We start from the raw sequence: 9,061 nt of genomic DNA, 5'->3' as shown, positions 1-9,061 counted from the left end.
TCATTTTTTTGGAACTCTCTTATTCATACTCAAAAGAATTTTTTTTAATTTTAAAGTTGTAAAATCACAATACATCTGGAGATTGAGCTTTTATATTTATTTGCTCTTAACACATTTACTTAAATAATTACTACAATCATGTTCTTTCTCTAAGGTGTACTGTAAAATCTAACTACAGTTGATCTTTGAACAACACAGGTTTGAATTGAGTGGGTCTGCTACTATGCAGATTTTTTTCAATATAGCATAGTATTTTATATGGATTTCCCCGTCCTCATGATTTTTTAAAATAACATGTTCTTTTCTCTAGCTTACTTTATTTTAAGAATATAGTATATAATATGTTTAATATATAAAATACATGTTAATCAAATATTTATGTTATTGGTAAGGTTTCTGGTCAACAGTAGTAAAGTTTGAGGGAGCCAAAAATTATATGCGGATTTTTTACTGCAAGGGGGTTGATGCCCCTAACCCCTGCAATATTCAAGACTCAACTGTATACAAACCCATTGAAGGATCATTGTGGTTTTGGGGATAAAGTCTGTTCTTCTTCACTGGGCTTATAAGGCTCATAAACTGTTCTTTTACTTTTTCAGTGTCCCTTGTACTTTAAGCATGATCAATATTATACTTCTTTTAGAGCCTCAAACTCAACAAAGTACTTTCTTGGCTCCTAGCCTTTGCAAATACCATTCCTTGTGGTTCTGATTCTTCTGCCTTTCATATCTTCACATGACCAATACCTATTTTTTTCTCCTTTAAGTATATAATTCAATGATTTTTAGTAAATTTACAGAATTCTGTAACCATCATCAAAATCTGGTTTTGAACATTTTGATCAACTCAATAAGATTGGCAGTTTGCACTCAACTGCCATTCCCATGCCCAGCTCCAGGCAACCAATAATCTGCTCACTGCTTCTGCATTTCCTGGACTTTTTATACAAACAGAATCATAAAATATGCAGTCTTTTGTGTCTTTTTTCATTCAGCATATTTGTGACGTTTATCTATGTTGTATCATGTATCAGTAGTTGGTTCCCTCTTATTACTAAATACAATATCCATTTTATGTATCACTTTTGTTCATGTATTCACCAGTTGTTGGTCTTTTGGATTGTTTCCAAATCAACTATTATAACTAATGCTTCCATGAATATTCATGTAAAAATCTTTGTGTGAATAGATGGTTTTCATTTCTCTTGGGTAGTTATCTACGAGAATTATGGGTTGTATGATAAATTAATATATAACTTTTTAGGAAACTGCCCAGCTGTTTTCCAAAGTGGCCTTACCATCATATATTCCCACCAGCAGTGTGTGAGGATTCCAGTTTCTCTGCATCTTCACCAACACTTGGTATTGTCTCATTTTGATTATAGTCATTATAGTGGATCTAGTAAGTTGGTATTCATAATAGTCTTAATTTGCATTTCTAGAACTATTGATGTTGAGCATCTTTTCATGTGCTTATTAGCTACTTGTATACCTCCTTTAGTGAAAAAACTTCAAGTATTTAGCTCCTTTTTGTTTTACTTTAGTTTTATCACCTGATTATTGAGTTATAAGAGTAATTTATTTATATGTTCCAGATATGAGTTTCCTTTATCAAATATATGCTTTACAAAAATTTTCTCTCCTGTGCCTTGTCTTTGCATTTTCTTAACAGCTCCCTTCTGAAGCACAAAAGATTTTAATTATGATAAAGTTCAATTATTAATATTTTTCTTTTATGAATTATGTTTTGGTGCTATATCTGAAAACTCACTGCCAAACCCAAGATCACAAAACTATTCTCCTATGATTTCATTAACAGTTTTATAATTTTTTAAAAGATTTTTATTTATTTATTTGACAGACAGAGATCACAAGTAGGCAGAGAGACAGGCAGAGAGAGAGAGAGAGAGGAGGAAGCAGGCTCCCTGCTGAGCAGAGAGCCCCATGTGGGGCTCGATCCCAGGACCCTGAGATCATGACCTGAGCCAAAGGCAGAGGCTTTAACCCACTGAGGCATCCAGGAGCCCCTAACAGTTTTATAATTTTATTTTTACATTTAACTCTATGATCCAGTTTGAGTTGATTCTTCTTTTTTATATGGTGGGCAGTTAAGATTCTAAATTCATCTTTTTTGCATGTAGGTATCCAATTGTTTCACAGTCATTTGTTGAAAAGACTATCCTTACCTACACTTAAGTGGCTTAGTACCTTTGTCAAAACTAATTGACCATAAATATAAGGGCTTATTTCTGGACTTTCAAATCTGTTCCATTGATAGGTTTATCCTTATGCCAGTACCACACCATTTTGATTACTGAACTTTGTAGTAAATTTTGAAATTGGAAAGTGTAAGTCCTCCAACTTTGTTCTCTTTCAAAATTTTTTTGGCTATTCTGTGTCTTTACATTTTTATATGAATTTTATGTATTATATGAATTTTACACAGGAATATATCAATTCCTGCAGAAAAGGGCCTGCTGGAATTGTGATAGCTTTTGCACTGAATGTGTATGTCAATATAGGGGTAATTGCCATCTTAACATTATTGAGTCTTCCAATTCATGAACATGGGATAGCTCATGATTTATTTAAATCTTTTAAAATTTTTTTCAGCCGTTTCACAGTCTTTAGTGTACACATCTGTACCTCTTTTTATTAAATTTATCCTGAAGTATTTTATTCTTCTTCATATTATTTTTAATGTAATTATTTCTTTAGTTTCATTTATGGAGGATTCATTAATACTAGATAGAAATATAATTGAGTTTTGTATCAAATAACCTGGCTGAACTCATTTCTTAGTTGTAGTTTCTGAGGATTCTGACTGTAGGTCAAAATCTTGTATGTGATCTTTTAGTCTGAACCATGAACAATTACAGACTTTGTCTGACTGGCCTCGAGGAGGGCAGCTTCCATTCTCATACCAAACTTGGTATACAGCCAGTGCATTGCAGTTTTCTCAATCCTGCAGTCAAAAACTCAGTTCCCCAATCTGAGCTAGCCATGCTCATACACCTATCTATTCCTAACCAAGGTACTTCCATAGAGAAGTGTCCTTATTGGGACCTAGAATGAGGCACTTCACTTTCCCTGTACCTTTTCTGAGACCTCCTGATCAGGGGCCTTCGCTGGGGCACTTTGGGCCATTTTGACATAGTACCTTTCCATTCCTCGCTCTTTACCTTCTCCCTTCCCCCTTTCTCCTGAGTCAAGGGTCCATGAAGAAGCAGGATCCATTTGTACTCCATCCACCTGAGCCCTGTCCAGGGCCATTCCATGAAGAAAATGGAACACTGAGAGCACGTGCCTAATTTTGCCTCTTGCTTGCTGGGTTAGCAAAGACTTGAGTGTTACCTTCAGTTTGTCTAACTGTCCTAATTGACCAACTCCACGTTTTCATGCAAGAGGTTTCTTTGTGTGTTCATAGGATTTTCAACATATAGGATCATGTCATTCTGAACAAAGAGCGTTTTACTTCTTCCTTCCCAATCTAGATGCCTTTTATGTATTTGTTTTTTCTGTCTGACTCTACTGGATAGAATATCCAGTATAATTCTGAATAAAAGTAGTGAGAGCAGACATGCTTGCTTTGTTCCTGATCTTAGAAGGAATGCATTCAGTCTTTCATTATTAAGTATGAGATAGCTATAAACTTCTTATAAATGTCCTTTATCAGATTGACAAAGTTCCCTTCTATTCCTAGTTCATTAAGAGTTTTTATCATGAATGGATATTCACTTTTGTCTAATTCTTTTTCTGCACCTATTGAAATGATTATGTCACTTTTGTCCTTTATTGTATTGCTATGGTAAATTACACTAAAGTTGATTATGGGATGTGAAATCTGATTTAAATTTCTGGAATAAATTCCACTTGGTCATGGTATATGATCTTTATATTCATTGCTGTATTCTGTTTGCTAATATTTTCTTGAGAATTTTTGTATCTACATTCACAAATTATAATGGTACATAGTGTTGTTTTTTTTTCCCTTGTACTATCTTTGTCGGATATCTTTGATATCAGAATAATTCTCAATTCATAAAATGAGTTGGGAAGTGTTCCTTACCCCTCTATTTTCTGGAAAAGCTTGGGAATGATGGGTATTCTTTATTCTTTATCTATTTGATAAAATTCATTTGTGAAACCATCTGAACCTGGACTTACCTTTGTGGGAATACTTTTGGTATTATTCAAATTTTCTATTCAAATTTTCTATTTTTTCATATGTCATTTTTGATAGTTGTGTCTAAGAATTTGATCATTTTAACTAAGTTTTCTGATCTATTAGTATAAAGATGTTCATAGGATTTTCTTTCAATCTTTTTCATTTCAGTGAGGATAGTGGTGATATCCCTTCTTTTATTCCTGATTTCCTTGAGTCTTCTCTCTTTTTTGCTTGCTCAGTCTTTCTTGATAAAGGTTTGGCATTTTTTTTTTAATTTTCTTATGAAAGAACCAACTTTTTCATTGATTTCTTCTATAGTTTTTCTGTTTCCCATTTTTTGATAGATGTTTTATTTCCTTCCTTCAATTTGTTTTGGATTTAGTTGGCTCTCTTCTTTTTCTGGTCCCTTAAGTTATTTTTTGTGATCTTTCTTCTTTACTAATATAGGTTTTTAACACTATAAAATTTCCTCTAAATACTGTTTTAGCTATACCATAATTGTGTTTCCAATTTCAATCAATTCAGATTACTTCCCAATTTCCTTTGTGATTTCTTCTTTGACCCATGGCTTACTTAGGTGTTTTTCTTTTTTTTTTTCCACATTACATACAACTCTATTTTCATAACAACCATGCATCGTTACATCACAGCATTCATGGGACATGTCCTCTTAACCTAAATTTACAGTAAAAAACGTTTTCAGAAATAAGTACTTATGAAAATGACAAGCTAAAATAAGCTCTTAAGGGAAACAGCTACAAAACCAGGACAGAAGTCTCCTCAGTTTTTCATCTTCTAGAAACAGCTTCACAAATCATTTAGGAAATCAGCCTAGAAGTAATCATAATAAACCACATTTCTCACCCATTCTTGAAGCCAATCTTTCTTGAGAATTGATCAAACAGCACCTGTTATTGAAGATAGTAATAAGGCCTGACCCTGATACTTAAGTTTTGATTCTCAATCAGTTTTCTGGCTTGGGCTGTCAGGAGTTACTTCCTTCAGAATCTTCACCCATGAATTTAAGTGAGTAGGCTTTAATATTATCTTCTCTTTCAGGTTCTGCAGCCTTTTCAGGCAGAAAGAAGTCGTGAATATCCATCTCAGATGCATTTGCTGTAGCTTTTGTTTTTAAGAGATAGCAGTCCATTTTGACATTAGAAAGGCAGAAATGACCTCTGAAGGCAGCCAGGGTGGTGTGGGTACACACAAATGGAATACAAATGGAAACCAAAGGGAATCCCATAGGAAGTACAGAATAAAAAGTTGTTAAGGGCCACATTTGAACAAACTTCAAACGCCAACTAGGAAGGAAGCTTCCCAAACCAGGTTATTTGTGACTCTGGAGAAGACCACAGCCCTGAGGGACATGAGGGTCCCATACTAGTTGCACAGATTCAGCGAGCACAGTGTAGCACTGTGCACACTGGCACACTGTGCACTTCTTGTGCTATAGGCACAGACTGCCTTTCTGTGAGCCTGATGGCAGCTCCTCACCCCCAAGGGCTGTAGGGCCAAGCAGTGAGAACCCATTCACCCACTGTGTGTCCCACTCCATAGAAGCTGTACAAGAAATTTTGCCAGTTGCCTTCTTAATGCCATCACAAAAGTCACCCCACCGCAGCTTTGCTTGGTGTGAGCAATGCCATCACAGGAGAGCTGCCATCTTCCTTCAGCCCATGCTTCCATTTCAAACACCTAGATGTGTTTCTTTCTTATTTTCCATAGGTTCCTGTACTTCCAAAACTTCTTTCAGTTGTTGATTTTTTATTTAATAGCACTGGTCCAGAAAATATACTTTGTACAATTTTTGTTAATTATGCCTTGACAAAGTTGGGAAAAAATTATAGGAAGGCATGACACAGTGACTAAAATATTCATAAAGAGATAAAATTACTTTCAAAGTTCAGTCAATTTATCCTGCTTTTGCTTTCTGCTGGGTCTTCAGATGTCTCCCCTGAGCATTCTCTAGGCTTCACATTGAGCCAGGGGCCAGTACAATAACTAGGCCTTTTCTCCTCTCCCTTAGGAATGTGCATAGCCTTTTATGAGCATGCATCCTCAAAACCACCAGGGATATGTGAGAGCTTATCAAGGCTCACAGTGGCTACCTCATTTACCCAGCTCTCCCTACTGAATGTCTAGCCAGTGTGTTGGTCTGTTGCTTACCCCACCCAACTCAATGACAACTCAAGCTAGCTGTGAAGCTGGAATTCTCTGATTGCCACTGAGATTGCTACTGTTTATAATTCGCATGCACATGCTCCAAATCAAGTCAGCCCCCTCAAGTAATTCCTACACCTTACCCTACACTGGTAGAACCTCTATGCCAATAGAGCTGAAGAGCTAAAACCCTACTGTTACTTAAGATTGAGTTGTTTTTCTTGGATAAATATTTCTAAATTTGTTGTATATCTGTGGTCAATTTCTAGAGTCCTTAAATGGATATTTTTGGAAGATTCATCCAGTTCTTCCATTGATTTTTGAGAAAAGGACTTAGCTAGCACCATACTCTGCTATTCCAGAAGTTCCTTTCCAATACCTACCATTTTTGCATGTATCTAACACCAATTCCTTTAATATCATTTCCTAAGACTTAAATCCCTCCTCAAAGTATCTTAACTTACAACCTTGTGCTGTTTCAAAGGATTTTTCACATTAGTTACAGGTAACTGTCTGTTTATTTATATGGCTTCCTCACAGACTCTAAACTCACAGAGGACAGGGTATATGTCTCTTCTGTTCACTGACTACCGCAGCAGCTAGCATAGCATTCAACACATGGCAGACACTAAATGAAAATAATGGATTTACTTGGATTAATTAAATGAATTTAAACCCATAGACTCATTTATGGAGAGGAGCTATTATAATTCCAACATGGAGACAGAACTGAGGTCATTTGATGGTTTCTAGCCATAATCTTTGACTCAGACTACTTATCCAAAATGTCAGATGAATGTCAATGAATATTGCTGAGGGGAAAAAAAAATACTGTTACTCAAAACCTGGCAACTCAGAAACATTACAACACATTGTATTTTCCAGTGGGAGGGTCACATGGATGATCAGCTACACTGCAAGAGAACTTGCAGTTACCACCACTTGATTCATGAAATATAGTTAACATTGACTTATTTGGGCTAGCAAATATCAACATACCTCTGAACTTAAGAGTATCAAGATGCAGTACTGATATATTTCAACACACACTAAAAGCACTGCCCTAAATTATGTAAATATCTAGTGCAGTGTCTTCATAATGGTGGGAATAAAATCTGTCAAGGATTTTTGGTCTCACCTTTAGTTTTAGCTAGGAAAGCAAGAACAGATGCCAGTGTCATGCTTATTTTAGAGCCTCTCAAAGACATGCCCTCTGTTTATTATCAGAAGGAGACTGGGCCAGGGACAGAAAAGGACAGAACTTTCTCAGTACTATATGGTTGTATACAGGAAGGACTCAGTGAATGCTGTTTGAACAACATTTATTGAACACTTTAAATTTTATGCCATCAGTTTTCAAACTATGCTCCATGGATTGCTACAGAAGTGCCTCAAAAAAAAAAAATAGCTAAGAATAGGAAAAATTGAGTGAACAGGTGCCTGACAGCTTCTATCCTTTCACCCCCACTTTTATGTGTTTTATATATTGGAGTTTTACATATTGGAGTTTCTCATAATGTTTTTTATTGGATTCATGGCCATAAAATATTTGAAAACTACTGTTGTATTATGTAAACACAACTGCTTGATATATTAAAAAAAAAAAAAACTTTCTCACAGATGGCCAGTAGACATATGAAAAGGTGCTCAACATCATTAACCACTAGGGACATGCAAGTCAAAACCACAATGAGATATCACCTCACACCTGTCAGAATGGCTAGAATCAAAAGACAAGAAGTAACAAGTGTTGGCAAGAATGTGGAGAACAAGGAACCCTTTGTGCACTATTGATGGAAATGAAAATTGGTGCAGCCACTGTGGAAAACTGTAAAGAGATTCCTCAAAAAATTAAAAATAGAAATACCATGTGATCCAGTAATTCCACTATTGGATACTTACCCTAAGAAAATGAAAATACTAACTCAAAAAGATATGTCATCCCTATATTTACTGCAGCATTATTTACAATAACCAGACATGGAAGCAACCCAAGTGTCCACAGATAGATGAAAATATATCATATATATGGATATATATGGATATATGATATATTATATATATTCATAGATATATTCCCCAGCCATAAAAATGAATGAGATCTTGCCATTTGTAACAATGTGAACGAACCTAAAGGGTATTATGCCAAGTGGAATAAGTCAGACAGAGAAAATTAAATACTATGTGATTTCACTTATATATGGAATCCAAAAAAAAAAATAAATAAATAAAAAACCAGAAACAGACCTATAAATACAGAGAACAAATCGATGGTCGCCAGAGAAAAGGGGGTGGGAGGATGGGCAAAATGGGTAAAGGGGAGTGGGAGATCCAGGCTTCCAGTTATGGAATGAATAAGTCATGGGGATAAAAGCTACAGCACAGGGAACAGAGTCATGGTTTTGTAAGAGCATTGTATGGTGACTGGCAGTAGCTACACTTGTGGTGAGTTTAGCATGACACACAGACTTGTCGATCACCATGCTGCGTATCTAAAACTAACGTAACTTCGTGTGTCCACTATACCTCAATGAAAATAAATAAGTAAATGAAATAACTTTGTCACTGGATTATTGTGATTATTAAATAAAATGTTATATTTGAAAATACTTTACAAACTGTAAAATGCTTATAAAGCTAGATATTATATATGATTGTTGTCCTTGTGAAATTTGTGGCCAAAGGGAAACCACGGGAACATATTTACACCATACCTACATCTCAACCTCTT

The 9,061-nt window shown here is 35.4% G+C and overlaps 1 pseudogene; it reads right to left on the bottom strand.

Annotated features, from left to right (window-relative positions):
* Nucleotides 1-5,127: 5,127 nt before the first annotated feature.
* LOC116868603 lies at nucleotides 5,128-7,511 on the bottom strand (annotated as a pseudogene).
* Nucleotides 7,512-9,061: the final 1,550 nt, after the last annotated feature.

The sequence above is a fragment of the Lontra canadensis genome, unplaced genomic scaffold, assembly GCF_010015895.1.
Source record: "Lontra canadensis isolate GAN:19392208 unplaced genomic scaffold, GSC_riverotter_1.0 scaffold1, whole genome shotgun sequence".
NCBI classification, from domain to species: domain Eukaryota; kingdom Metazoa; phylum Chordata; class Mammalia; order Carnivora; family Mustelidae; genus Lontra; species Lontra canadensis.
This window is presented reverse-complemented; position numbering and strand designations above follow the sequence as displayed.